Raw genomic sequence first — 16,184 nt, forward strand, 5'->3', positions numbered from 1 at the left:
TTGTCTCTGTGAATGGTTTGTCCTCTGACAAATCAACTGTAAATGTCGGTGTTCCTCAAGGTTCCGTTTTAGGACCACTATTGTTTTCACTATATATTTTATCTCTTGGGGATGTTATTCGAAAACATAATGTTAACTTTCACTGCTATGCGGATGACACACAGCTGTACATTTCAATGAAACATGGTGAAGCCCCAAAATTGCCCTTGCTAGAAGCATGTGTTTCAGACATAAGGAAGTGGATGGCTGCAAACTTTCTACTTTTAAACTCGGACAAAACAGAGATGCTTGTTCTAGGTCCCAAGAAACAAAGAGATCTTCTGTTGAATCTGACAATTAATCTTAATGGTTGTACAGTCGTCTCAAATAAAACTGTGAAGGACCTCGGCGTTACTCTGGACCCTGATCTCTCTTTTGAAGAACATATCAATACCATTTCAAGGACAGCTTTTTTCCATCTACGTAACATTGCAAAAATCAGAAACTTTCTGTCCAAAAATGATGCAGAAAAATTAATCCATGCTTTTGTCACTTCTAGGTTAGACTACTGCAATGCTCTACTTTCCGGCTACCCAGATAAAGCACTAAATAAACTTTAGTTGGTGCTAAATACGGCTGCTAGAATCCTGACTAGAACCAAAAAATTTGATCACATTACTCCAGTGCTAGCCTCTCTACACTGGCTTCCTGTCAAAGCAAGGGCTGATTTCAAGGTTTTACTCCTAACCTACAAAGCATTACATGGGCTTGCTCCTACCTCTCTGATTTGGTCCTGCCGTACATACCTACACGTACGCTACGGTCACAAGATGCAGGCCTCCTAATTGTCCCTAGAATTTCTAAGCAAACAGCTGGAGGCAGGGCTTTCTCCTATAGAGCTCCATTTTTATGGAACAGTCTGCCTACCCATGTCAGAGACGCAAACTCGGTCTCAACCTTTAAGTCTTTACTGAAGACTCATCTCTTCAGTAGGTCATATGATTGAGTGTAGTCCGGCCCAGGAGTGGGAAGGTGAACAGAAAGGCTCTGGAGCAACGAACCGCCCTTGCTGTCTCTGCCTGGCCGGTTCCCCTCTTTCCACTGGGATTCTCTGCCTCTAACCCTATTACAGGGGCTGAGTCACTGGCTTACTGGGGCTCTCTCATGCCGTCCCTGGAAGGGGTGCGTCACCTGAGTGGGTTGATTCACTGATGTGGTCATCCTGTCTGGGTTAGCGCCCCCCCTTGGGTTGTGCCATGGTGGAGATCTTTGTGGGCTATACTCAGCCCTGTCTCAGGATGGTAAGTTGGTGGTTGAAGATATCCCTCTAGTGGTGTGGGGGCTGTGCTTTGGCAAAGTGGGTGGGGTTATATCCTTCCTGTTTGGCCCTGTCCGGGGGTGTCCTCGGATGGGGCCACAGTGTCTCCTGACCCCTCCTGTCTCAGCCTCCAGTATTTATGCTGCAGTAGTTTATGTGTCGGGGGGCTAGGGTCAGTTTGTTATATCTAGAGTACTTCTCCTGTCCTATTCGGTGTCCTGTGTGAATCTAAGTGTGCGTTCTCTAATTCTCTCCTTCTCTCTTTCTTTCTCTCTCTCGGAGGACCTGAGCCCTAGGACCATGCCCCAGGACTACCTGACATGATGACTCCTTGCTGTCCCCAGTCCACCTGGCCGTGCTGCTGCTCCAGTTTCAACTGTTCTGCCTTCTTATTATTCGAACATGCTGGTCATTTATGAACATTTGAACATCTTGGCCATGTTCTGTTATAATCTCCACCCGACACAGCCAGAAGAGGACTGGCCACCCCACATAGCCTGGTTCCTCTCTAGGTTTCTTCCTAGGTTTTGGCCTTTCTAGGGAGTTTTTCCTAGCCACTGTGCTTCTACACCTGCATTGCTTGCTGTTTGGGGTTTTAGGCTGGGTTTCTGTACAGCACTTTGAGATATCAGCTGATGTACGAAGGGCTATATAAATACATGTGATTTGATTTGATTTGATTTGACCTTGAAAGATGAAAAGAGCAGCGTCTCAAAATAGGAGGGCTGATTTAGGATCAGTTTTGCCTTTTAGATCACACTGAATAAGATCACATGTACAGGGAGGGACCTGATCCTAGATCAGTACTCCTACTCTGAGACGCTTGATACATACGGCCGCAGGAAATATATTGTTTATGTCTGGTTGCGCCAACATCAATCTAGTCAAAGGGCTCGGCCGTCAACACTTTGAGCCTTATTAGCTCTTTCTGTGTCCCTCCCTTTTCCTGTATTCCTCCAGACACACTTTAACCCCTTGCTGCCCTCAGGCAGTGTCATGCCTGAATGGTGTCTTTATCAAACCTTTATTTGAAGAGTTAAATGCGGAACTCAACCATCCATAGAAAGTGTTCAGCTGTCTGGGAGGTTTTGTAGCTGTATTTGCCGTAGGATTTTACTATCCTCATTTCAAGACTGGCTGATCTTTATGTTGGTGTCGTGATCTATGTGCTACAGTCCACATAGTATATCAGCTGTCTTTACTCTCTGCCTGGTACATCCTTCATCTGTGAATGTACCATGTGTTGATTAAGTATGGGGGGGTTATCCCCGCGCTGCTGATGACTGCTTTGGTCCGCTCAGACATCGGAAATAAAGGCCTGGCACCCTCAGCACCCCTACTTCCCATCATCATCTCTGCCCTCACTAACCATCATCATCACTGCCTTCACTAACCATCATCATCACTGCCTTCACTAACCATCATCATCACTGCCCTCACTAACCATCATCATCACTGCCCTCACTAACCATCATCATCTCACTAACCATCATCATCTCACTAACCATCATCATCACTGCCTTCACTAACCATCATCATCACTGCCCTCACTAACCATCATCATCTCACTAACCATCATCATCTCACTAACCATCATCATCACTGCCTTCACTAACCATCATCATCACTGCCCACTCGCTAACCATCATCATCTCACTAACCATCATCATCACTGACCTCACTAACCATCATCATCACTGCCCTCACTAACCATCATCATCACTGCCTTCACTAACCATCATCATCTCTGCCCTCACTAACCATCATCATCTCATCACTGCCCTCACTAACCATCATCATCTCTGCCCTCACTAACCATCATCATCTCTGCCCATCACTAACCATCATCATCTCTGCCTTCACTAACCATCATCATCCCTCACTAACCATCATCATCACTGCCCTCACTAACCATCATCATCACTGCCCTCCCTCACTAACCATCATCATCTCACTAACCATCATCATCTCACTAACCATCATCATCTCAAACCATCATCATCTCACTAACCATCATCATCACTGCCCTCACTAACCATCATCATCTCACTAACCATCATCATCTCACTAACCATCATCATCACTGCCCTCACTAACCATCATCATCTCTGCCCTCACTAACCATCATCATCACTGCCCTCACTAACCATCATCATCACTGCCCACTAACCATCATCAACCATCATCATCATCTGCCCTCACTAACCATCATCCATCATCATCACTGCCTTCACTAACCATCATCATCTCTGCCATCATCATCACTAACCATCATCATCACTGTCCTCACTAACCATCATCATCTCTGCCCACTCCATCATCATCCCTGCCCTCAACCATCATCATCTCTGCCCTCACTAACCATCATCATCACTGCCCTCACTAACCATCATCATCACTGCCTCACTAACCATCATCATCTCACTAACCATCATCATCTCACTAACCATCATCATCTCTGCCACTAACCATCATCATCTCACTAACCATCATCATCACTGCCTTCACTAACCATCATCATCTCTTCCCTCACTAACCAACATCATCATCATCCCTGCCCTCACTAACCATCATCATATCTTCCCTCACTAACCATCATCATCACTGCCCTCACTAACCATCATCATCCCTGCCCTCACTAACCATCATCATCACTGCCTTCACTAACCATCATCATCACTGACCTCACTAACCATCATCATCACTGCCCTCACTAACCATCATCATCTCTGCCTTCACTAACCATCATCATCTCTACTAACCATCATCATCACTGCCCTCACTAACCATCATCATCTCTGCCCTCACTAACCATCATCATCTCACTAACCATTATCATCTCACTAACCATCATCATCACTGACCTCACTAACCATCATCATCTCACTAACCATCATCATCTCACTAACCATCATCATCTCACTAACCATCATCATCACTGACCTCACTAACCATCATCATCTCTGCCCTCACTAACCATCATCATCACTGCCCTCACTAACCATCATCATCCACTGCCCTCACTAACCATCATCATCACTGCCCTCACTAACCATCATCATCTCTGCCCTCACTAACCATCATCATCACTGCATCCTCACTAACCATCATCATCTCATGCCTCACTAACCATCATCATCTCTGCCCTCACTAACCATCATCATCTCACTAACCTTCATCATCACTGCCCTAACCACTAACCATCATCATCATCTGCCTAACCATCATCATCTCACTAACCTCATCATCATCATCACTGCCTTCACTAACCATCATCATCTAACCATCATCATCTCTGCCCTCACTAACCATCATCATCTCACTAACCTTCATCATCACTGCCTTCACTAACCATCCCCTCACTAATCCATCATCATCACTAACCATCATCATCATCATCATCACTGCCCTCACTAACCATCATCATCTCACTAACCATCATCATCACTGCCCTCACTAACCATCATCATCTCACTAACCATCATCATCTCTTCACTAACCATCATCATCACTGCCCTCACTAACCATAACCATCATCATCATCTCACTAACCATCATCATCTCACTAACCATCATCATCACTGCACTAACCATCATCATCTCAACCATCATCATCTGCCCTCACCATCATCATCTCACTAACCATCATCATCACTGCCATCTCTAACCATCATCAACCATCATCATCTCACTAACCATCATCATCTCTCACTAACCATCATCATCTCACTAACCATCATCATCACTAACCATCATCATCCCTCACTAACCATCATCATCTGCCCTCACTAACCATCATCATCTCACTAACCTTCATCATCACTGCCTTCACTAACCATCATCATCTCTGCCCTCACTAACCATCATCATCTCTGCCCTCACTAACCATCATCATCTCACTAACCATCATCATCTCACTAACCTTCATCATCACTGCCTTCACTAACCATCATCATCATCTGCCCTCACCATAACCATCATCATCTCTCACTAACCTTCATCATCACTGCCTTCACTAACCATCATCATCTCACCCTACTAACCATCATCATCACTGCCTTCACTAACCATCATCATCATCTGCCCTCACTAACCATCATCATCTCACCATCATCATCACTGCCTTCACTAACCATCATCATCACTGCCCTCACTAACCATCATCATCTCACTAACCATCATCATCTCACTAACCTTCATCATCACTGCCTTCACTAACCATCATCATCACTGCCCTCACTAACCATCATCATCTCACTAACCTTCATCATCACTGCCTTCACTAACCATCATCATCACTGCCCTCACTAACCATCATCATCTCACTAACCATCATCATCTCACTAACCATCATCATCACTGCCTTCACTAACCATCATCATCTCACTAACCATCATCATCACTGCCCTCACTAACCATCATCATCTCTGCCCTCACTAACCATCATCATCTCACTAACCATTATCTCACTCTCACATAACCATCATCATCTCACTAACCATCATCATCACTAACCATCATCATAACCATCATCATCACTGCCTTCACTAACCATCATCAACATCATCATCTCACTAACCATCATCATCATCATCCTTCACTAACCATCATCATCACATCATCACTGCCCTCACTAACCATCATCATCTCACTAACCATCATCATCACTGCCTTCACTAACCATCATCATCTCACTAACCATCATCATCACTGCCCTCACTAACCATCATCATCTCACTAACCTTCATCATCACTCCCCTCACTAACCATCATCATCTCACTAACCATTATCATCTCACTAATCATCATCATCTCACTAACCATCATCATCTCTGCCCTCACTAACCATCATCATCTCACTAACCTTCATCATCACTGCCTTCACTAACCATCATCATCTCACTAACCATCATCATCTCACTAACCTTCATCATCACTGCCTTCACTAACCATCATCATCTCACTAACCATCATCATTTTCGATATTGTGATGAAAAAAACATAGTAGCGGGCGTCTGAGTACTGGGTCAATAGCAGTGTTGTAAAAGTCATCTGATTACATATCGTTCCTCTTTTGATCGTTCTTGTCTTCCTTTCCCAATTTGTTTCTTAGTAAATCAGTCCGTCTGTCTGTCTCTGTCCTTCTTTTTCTATTTTGTGTTGAAATAAGTTAAGCTTTTCTCTAAGGTTCAGTCTCTGTGACAGTCAGAGACAGACATGCTCTTAATGATACAATCTGTAAAAATACCATAGATCAGATTCATTTGCTCCATTGTTTCTGTTTTGATGGTATGGACAACTTACAAAGTGTCCCCAATTCATAGCAATATCTGTTTGTCTCGGGCAGAGAATAGAACTGAAGTCAGTATTTATAGCATGATGTACTACAGCACCCATAATGCAACAGATGGAAGCGAACATAATGGCAAAGATTTTTAAAAGTAAGATAGACCACAGCATGACGTTTCCGATGGGAACTAAGAGTCATAGTGGGCTCGACAAGCAAGGCAGTGGGCAGAGTCAAGCTAGCAAGATCCTATTGGCACGTTCTAGTATATATTTGCATATTTCCGTTAAGGAACGCCTACTCTGTGAAGTGTACGTGTATAATAACTCAATTCTCTTTTGCACTCCTTCTAAACAACAATTTTAAAAAATACTTACAAAACTTTGTCCACTCTGTTCAGCACAGATTCTAGTTTTGGGAATAGAAAACTGTATTGAGATAAAATGTTTCATTGATAAGAAAATGTGCAGAATGTCCGCCAAAATCCATCTCATTCCATCTTCTCCCATTGCCTGCCAATAGGCTTCCTCTCACTACCATATTTGGTAGTGAGTGGAAACGCCAAGCGGATGCTTCACATTTATACGTCCAGTGAAATATCTGTCTCATTGTTCTATCTGTGATATTGGTGTCCTGTCCCCATGTACAGGAAGCAGTGGAGACTGGGGGTGTGGCCCTGCACGAGATGACAGTGACGAGCTGAAAATGGCCAGGAAATGACTAACAAAGGGATCTGATTCTGTCGGGCCATTATCACTACTACGGAGATCACATGTCTTATGGGACAGAGAGGAGATGGTGTCTAGGATATAAACACAGCAGTCTCTGGTTCTCTGAACTACTCTATGTGGATCACATTGTTTATAGAACTTTGCTGAAAGCTGAAAGCCCCAGCGGATGTTTCATAAAAGGCCATTCAGACAGTTGGGACTTTAAAATGGAAAAAGTCACTCACACACTTTGTGTGTGTGTGTGTGTGTGTGTGTGTGTGTGTGTGTGTGTGTGTGTGTGTTGTGTGTGGGTGGGGGTGTGTGGTTGTGTGTTTGTGTGTGTGGGTGGGTGTGGTTGTGTGTGTGTGTGGGTGGGTGTGTGGTTGTGTGTTTGTGTGTGTGGGGTGGGTGTGTGGTTGTGTGTTTGTGTGTGTGGGTGGGTGTGTGCTTGTGTGCTTGTGTGAGTCATTCTGTTTAGTATCCTTTTGGACATTTGATTCAAGGATGTATATAATTCTGCTGCAGTCGGTGAATGAAAAAAGTTATTTCCAGCCAGTGTTCTCTCTCTCTCTCTCTCTCTCTCTCTCTCTCTCTCTCTCTCTCTCTCTCTCTCTCTCTCTGTCTCTCTCTCTCTCTCTCTCTCTCTGTCTCTCTCTCTCTCTCTCTCTCTCTCTCTCTCTCTCTCTCTCTCTCTCTCTCTCTCTGTCTCTCTCTCTCTCTCTCTCTCTCTCTCTCTCTCTCTCTCTCTCTCTCTCCTCTGTCTCTCTCTCTCTCTCTCTCTCTCTCTCTCTCTCTGTCTCTCTCTCTCTCTCTCTCTCTCTCTCTCTCTCTGTCTCTCTGTCTCTCTCTCTCTCTCTCTCTCTCTCTCTCTCTCTCTCTCTCTCTGTCTCTCTCTCTCTCTCTCTCTCTCTCTCTCTCTCTCTCTCTCTCTCTCTCTCTCTCTCTCTCTCTCTCTCTCTCTCTCTCTCTCTCTCTCTCTCTCTCTCTCTCTCTCTCTCTCTCTCTCTCTCTCTCTCCCTCTGTCTGTCTCTCTCTCTCTCTCTCTCTCCCTCTCTCTCTCTCTCTCTCTCTCCCTCTCTCTCTCTCTCTCTCTGCATGGCAATAAAATCTACTTGAGTGCACTTCAAACAGACCTTTAGAGAAACACTTAGAATGTGAGTTTGGCCTTAGGGGGGCTTTATGTATGAATAGGTTGTAGTAGTGATGGGTTTCATGTCAAGAGGACTGTATTGGGTACTAAGTAATTAGGGTGGGACAAAGATAAGACTTGCACCTAAGACTTCCTTGTTATCTGAAAAGGTCAAAGTTCAGGGGGTCAAGATCAGGGCCCGTATTCATGAAGCGTTTCAGAGAAGGAGTCAGTTTTGCCTTTTTAGATCATAATAAATATGATTATATGGACTGGGAATATGATCCTAGATCAGAACCCTGACCTCCTGACCCTTCCCTAGAGGTAAAAAAAGGGGGTGTCTTGATCGTGTTAACTGGTGCATATCCATAATGAATAGTGCCGTGAACATCATTGAGGCAATGAAAAACCCCACAGAAACGATCTGTTTTGTGGTGAGATCAGCAGAAATGAAGCGTTATGGTGTCTATTACGGGCCTTCCCCCTGTGTGGAGAACGCAACGCGGCCTGCATCCTAATGTCCTAATCTCCTCTTCATTAAAGCTTAACGCGGCAGTTAGCGGGAGCCTCCGATAGAATCACATGCCCCCACAGCAGCGTCACACCCAGCCTGCGCTTGACTGATAAAGTTACAGGCACGACGGAAGACGGCTAAAATACAGCTCCCAGGCCGCCTCCTCGCCCAGTAAAAAAAAACAATGAGTGGCGGTAGCCACGGCGACGATAGAGAATCTCATTAAGAATAATTAAACACTGTTGTTTTAAAAGATTAGCGCCGGAGAGGGAAGAAACGTCGTCGTCATCCACTGCTCCATATTTCAGGGCGGACGCTGCTGACGTTCTCCTCCATATCTTGAAGTGCCATGTCTTCCCCCCTCCTGGTGATCCACGGCAGGAGATACCATCTGGGATAGTCTACGGCGGTGTGTGTGTGTTTGTTTGTTCGTATTCTAAACATCCAAGCAGCCAATGTTAACCGGCACAGAGGGACTCAACAGAGTGGGTGTCAGTGGAAGAAGATACTTTAATGAAGCTAGATTACACATCACACCCTATTGTCTGTAAGTAGTAGTAGTAGTAGTAGTAGTAATAGTAGTATTCGTAGTAGTAGTAGCAGTAGTAGTGTTACTAGTAGTAGTAGTAGTAGTGGTGGTAGTAGTAGTAGTGGTAATAGTAGTATTCGTAGTAGCAGTAGTAGTGTTACTACTAGTAGTAGTAGTGGTGGTAGTAGTAGCAGTAGTAGTAGTACTGCTAAGAGGTGTTGCATATTAAATGCCTAATTTATAGTCCATTGGAATGCCAAGCTGGATTAGTCCCATCAGTCAATGGCAAAGACATATAATTACTAGAAGGGACAAAGTCCCTCAGACCACGACCATTTGAATGAGAATGTACATTCTAGTAATTGTATTTCTATTTGTAGTTTTCCTCTCAGATAGAGGCTCAGTACAGGTAAGAAACACATCAACCAATTTAGAGATGTTGTTACAATCAGTCAACACCGGCTTTAACACAGAGAAGAAATAGGAGGGGCAGGGGATGAACGAGAGAGAGTGGGAAAGAGTTCATGGAAGAGAGATATTGTCAGAGTGAATGGAGAGATTCCTGCTCGTCAACCGATCGCTGCCCGCACCTGCCTGCCCGTCCAGCATCACTACTCTGGACGGTTCTGACCTAGAATATGTGGACAACTGCAAATACCTAGGTGTCTGGATAGACTGTAAACTCTCCTTCCAGACTCACATTAAACATCTCCAATCCAAAATTAAATCTAGAATCCAGAACCTATTTTTTAAATCTAGAACCTATTTTGCAAAAAAGCATCCTTCACTCATGCTGCCAAACATACCCTCGGAAAACTGACCATCCTACCGATCCTCGACTTTAGCGATGTCATTTACAAAATAGCCTCCAACACTCTACTCAACAAATTGGATGCAGTCTATCACAGTGACATCCGTTTTGTCACCAAAGCCCCATATACCACCCACCACTGCGACCTGTACGCTCTAGTTGGCTGGCCCTCACTTCATATTCGTCACCAAACCCACTGGCTCCAGGTCATCTATAAGTCTTTGCTAGGTAAAGCCTCGCTTTATCTCAGCTCACTGGTCACCATAGCAGCACCCACTAGTAGCACGCACTCCAGCAGGTGTATCTCACCGGTCACCCCCAAAGCCAATTCCTCCATTGGCCGCCTTTCCTTCCAGTTCTCTGCTGCCAATGACTGGAGCGAACTGCAAAAATCTCTGAAGCTGGAGACTCTTATCTCCCTCACTAGCTTTAAGCACCAGCTGTCAGAGCAGCTCACAGATTACTGCACCTGTACATAGCCAATCTGTAAATAGCCCATCTGTAAATAGCCCATCCAACTACCTCATCCCCATACTCTATTTATTTATTTATCTTGCTCCTTTGCACCCCAGTATCTCTACTTGCACATTAATCTTCTGCACATCTACCATTCCAGTGTTTAATTGGTATTGTGGACGGACCACTAGAGGGCAGGCTGGGCTCATGGATAGTTGCCCAACGGAGCCTGGGAGACAAGGTAACCAGAGTCAATTAAGCACAGCTGACGGTACTAATGAGATACTCTCCTTCCCCTATAAAAGAGAGAATGGAACCAGCAGAGAGGGGGGGGAAACTATCTCTGGAAGATGGCCACCGAGAGAGAGAAGCTGTGCTGAAAGAACCACTAAGACGGTGACAAAACCGTGATTTATGTTTGTTGTAGTTTAAAGATTATCCTATTGTGTTCTTGTTTCATCTGGAGAAGAAGATGTGTGTTTTTCCTTGGAAGATTTTTCATTGATTATGTTTGAATGTTTTTGTTGACAAAATACTCTCAATAGAGAACCGTGTTCAATCAGAAAAACCTTTTTCCTGACTCGTTTATTCCACCTTCCTGCTTTAGAGTGACGCCTAATTACTTGGTACGCTCACATTGGTGGAGGATGCGGGCATTAGGTGGACGAGTGACACAAGGATAAGTGAGTAAATCAAGATTCTTCCAGTAGACCCGGAGGAACCATTCAAGAACGATGGATAACGCCCTACTACAACAATTGTTCACAGCACAGCAGACAACCATAGAACTCCTGCAACAACAGCTGAGCCGACTAGAAGAACCTAGAGTTAAGCCAAGAGCGGCTGCTCACGCCATCTTACCTCGTCTCTCCAAGGAGGATGATATTGAGGCCTTCCTCATGACCTTCGAAAGGACGGCCACCTTGGAAGAGTGGCCGCCCACAGAATGGGCGGCGCATTAGCCCCTCTTTTGACCGGGGTGGCTCAGGAAGCCTATTTTGACCTGGATTCCCGCGAAGCTGCGGACTATGGGCGACTAAAACCGAGATCCTGTCCCGGTACCAGCTGACTGCCAGAGATAGGGCTGTAAAGTTCCATCAATGGACCTATACAGCTGATCAACCCGTCCGTGCCCAGATCTTCGCCTTAATACGACTGACGAAACAGTGGCTAGAACCTGGAAAGGGAGTAGGACATGTGATAGAGACTCTCGTAGTGGACAAGATATTGAGAGAATTACCCAGTGACTTAAAAAGGGTTGTGGGGCAAGCCAACCCGTTGTCAGCTGACGACATAGCCCAGGCGGTGGAAACATATCGGTCTACAGGGGAGTTGTTAAAAAGTGACAAGGAGGAACGGAAGGAGTCTTGCAATCCCGTACCACGACTCACCCCGGCGCGCTCGCCACCGAAACGTCAAGCCCCTCCCGGAGGTGGGAGAAGTCAGCCACCACACAGCAGGGTCGGTGTTATAAATGTCAGTCTCCCAACCATTATGCCCCACAATGTCCTAGCAAGGATGAGCCCATGGTCACGGAGTCATCACTGCCTACCCCCACACATCCCGTTTTGAGGGGGCAGGATCAACACTGTTGGTTAGCAGAGATAGCCCCAGCCTCAGAGATTCCGGTGCGAGTCGAAGGACAAGATGTGGTAGCTATTCTCGACTCGGGAAGTATGGTTACGTTAGTAGAGGAGCGGATGGTGACCTCCGCAACACTGCTACCAGACAAAGTAGCCGTATCCTGTATCCACGGAGACACCCACTATTACCCCACTGTGAATCTGCCTATTCTCACTCCAAAAGGAAGGTGTACAGTCAGGGCCGGGAAAGTGCCGCAGCTAAAGGTGCCATTATTGATCGGGAGAGACTGTCCCTTATATAAGGAGCTTCGGCAGATGACGTTATGCACGGGAAGAAGGGGGACAGGAAAGAAAGAAGAGAAAATCCAAGCCCGAGGTAGTAGTCCTACAAGGAGACGTAGCCGCGTCCTCGTCCTCTGCAGCAGAGGAAGAAATAGCGACCCAACGTTTACGACAGATATTCCAAGAAACCACCGATGAAGACACATGTGAAAGGCTATACACAACGCAGGAAGGAAGGAGCAACCAGGCGCTAAGGGATATATTTGAAGCTCCATCCGAGGAGGGAACCTGGAAGGGATTCTCCTCGGTCACCCCTGATGGGGATGTGGAACAACCTCCACATCCCTCTACCGAGGTCGACCTGCCCCAGGAATTAAAGGGACAGTTCGGCACCTCGCAGCATAGAGACCCAGACCTAAGGGAGGCCATGAGGAAGGTGAAGGTGATCGACGGGAGGAACGTCGATGGATCAGGTGAGCCCCCTCTTCCTTACTATGCAATCAGGCGGGGTCTCTTATACTGGGTCGTACGACGAAGGGGGGAAAACCAGGAATTACTAATGGTGCCTAGGCCATACAGGGATACAGTTCTACAGTTAGCCCATTCCCACATCCTAGGAGGACACCTGGCACGAGACAAGACTATTGACAGAATCATGCAGAGATTCTATTGGCCCCGGGTCACCCGGGATGTGGCCAGGTATTGTAGGACGTGTGATCAATGTCAACGTACAGCCCCACGGCCACACCTACGTAACCCTTTGATTCCTCTCCCCATCATAGAGACTCCCTTTGAACGCATAGCTATGGACCTCGTAGGACCCCTCCCAAAATCCGCCAGAGGACACGAGTACATCCTAGTGGTTATAGATTACGCTACCAAGTTCCCGGAGGCCATACCCCTGCGTAACATGTCGTCAAAGGGAATTGCCAAGGAGTTATTCCTGATGTTCTCTCGTGTGGGCCTCCCCAAGACTATCTTAACCGATCAAGGAACCCCGTTCATGTCCCGGTTGATGAAGGACTTGTGTCGGTTATATCAGGTTCAACAGATACGTACAAGCATATTCCACCCTCAAACAGACGGGTTGTGTGAACGCTTGAACAAAACGATAAAAAGCATGTTGAGAATTGAGAATGTTAAATGAGAAGGGTGGTGTCCCGAGACGGGAAAAACTGGGACATGCTTCTCCCACACTTAATGTTTGCCCTGCGAGAAGTACCCCAGGCATCCACTGGATTCTCTCCGTTTGAATTGCTCTATGGCAGACCCTGTCGAGGAATCCTCGACTTAGCCAAGGAGACCTGGGAGACCCAACCATGCCCCTTTCGATCCACAATAGAACACGTTACCCTGATGAGAGACCGCCTGTCAGCAGTGTGGCCCATAGTCAAGGAGCATATGGAGAAGGCCCAAAGGACCCAAGGCCGGGCCTATGATAAGTCTGCGACCCCCCGTGAGTTCACCGTGGGAGAGAAAGTGATGGTGCTTGTGCCCACGGCCGAACATCGCTTGCTGGCGCAGTGGAGGGGGCCCTACGAGGTAATGAAAAGGGTCTCACCGGTCAATTACCTCATCAAGCAACCTGACAGGAGGAAGAAGGTCCAAATCTATCACATAAACCTGCTGAAGACATACCATGGACGAGAGGAGGAGGTGGCTTTGATGGCCCTGGAGGGCAAAGGAAAAGAGGAGGCTCTACCACAGGTGCGCCGTAGCCAAACTCTCCTACCGGAGCAGTCAAGACAGCTAGACAAGCTGATTATGAACTTCGGTCGAATATTCTCTCCATTCCCAGGACAAACAGATGTCCTGTTCCACCATATCCACACTGAACCCGGCAAGAAGGTGCATATCCGCCCTTACAGGATTCCTCAGGCTCGCAGAGTCATCGCTAAGAAAGATGTGAGGGAGATGTTGAGGATGGGCGTGATCGAGCCCTCGACGAGTGAGTGGTCCAGTCCCATTGTCCTGGTCCCCAAATCCGATGGTAGTATGAGACTCTGCAACGACTTTAGGGGCGTGAATGCCATCTCTACATTCGATGCGTATCCCATGCCCCGCGTGGATGAACTCTTGGAGCGCTTAGGAAAGGCCAAGTTCATCACTACCCTGGATTTGACGAAGGGATATTGGCAAGTGCCGGTGGCTCCGGAGGATCGCCCAAAGACTGCCTTCGCCACTCCAGAGGGGCTTTTCCAGTATGTGAGGATGCCCTTCGGACTGCACAGTGCCGCTGCAACCTTCCAACGCCTCATGGATGCCATTCTACGGCCCCATCAAGAGTATGCAGCGGCGTACATAGACGATGTGGTCATCCACAGCGAGGACTGGGATAGTCACCTCCTGCGATTACGGGCGGTGCTCGTGAGTTTGGAAGCCACAGGGTTGACAGCCAATCCAAATAAATGCTGCCTGGGTTGTCCGAAGCGGAATACCTGGGGTACACCGTGGGGAATGGGAAAATACGCCCACAGGCAGAGAAGACCAGGGCAATTCGTGACTGGCCTTGACCCCGGACCAAGCGAGACGTTCGGGCCTTCTTAGGGATAACAGGATATTATCGCCGTTTTATCCCGGGATATGCAACCATTGCCAACCCCCTCACAAACCTCATCAGGAAAAACCTGCCAAACCAGGTAGAGTGGAAAGACGAGACGGAAGAGGCCTTTCAATTGTTAAAAGATGGCCTGTGTTCTGATCCCGTTCTACAGGCTCCGGACTTCTCACAAGAGTTCATTGTGCAGGTCGACGCCTCGGATACAGGGCTCGGGGCCGTACTAGCTCAGGGTAAAGGTGAAGCAGAGAAGCCGATTCTCTTCATTAGTAGGAAACTCAGCGATCGGGAACAGAGGTATGCGACCGTAGAGAAAGAGGCCTTAGCCATCAAGTGGGCCCTCGATTATCTCCGGTACTACCTACTGGGTCGGAGGTTTGCATTAGTTACTGACCATGCGCCCCTCACGTGGATGGCTGGTAAGAGAAACAATAACAACAGAATAGCCAGATGGTTTTTGTCTTTACAACCGTTCTCTTTCCATGTCATCCACAGGGCCGGATCGAGGAACGGGAATGCAGACGCGCTGTCCCGACGCGACCAAGACGGTGCGTCTGGCGCCCGACCCTCCGGTTCGGTCCTGGGGGGGAAGGTATGTGGACGGACCACTAGAGGGCAGGCTGGGCTCATGGATAGTTGCCCAACGGAGCCTGGGAGACAAGGTAACCAGAGTCAATTAAGCACAGCTGACGGTACTAATGAGATACTCTCCTTCCCCTATAAAAGAGAGAATGGAACCAGCAGAGAGGGGGGGGAAACTATCTCTGGAAGATGGCCACCGAGAGAGAGAAGCTGTGCTGAAAGAACCACTAAGACGGTGACAAAACCGTGATTTATGTTTGTTGTAGTTTAAAGATTATCCTATTGTGTTCTTGTTTCATCTGGAGAAGAAGATGTGTGTTTTTCCTTGGAAGATTTTTCATTGATTATGTTTGAATGTTTTTGTTGACAAAATACTCTCAATAGAGAACCGTGTTCAATCAGAAAAACCTTTTTCCTGACTCGTTTATTCCACCTTCCTGCTTTAGA

This window comes from Oncorhynchus nerka, linkage group LG8, assembly GCF_034236695.1.
Source record: "Oncorhynchus nerka isolate Pitt River linkage group LG8, Oner_Uvic_2.0, whole genome shotgun sequence".
In the NCBI taxonomy this organism is placed as follows: Eukaryota; Metazoa; Chordata; class Actinopteri; order Salmoniformes; family Salmonidae; genus Oncorhynchus; species Oncorhynchus nerka.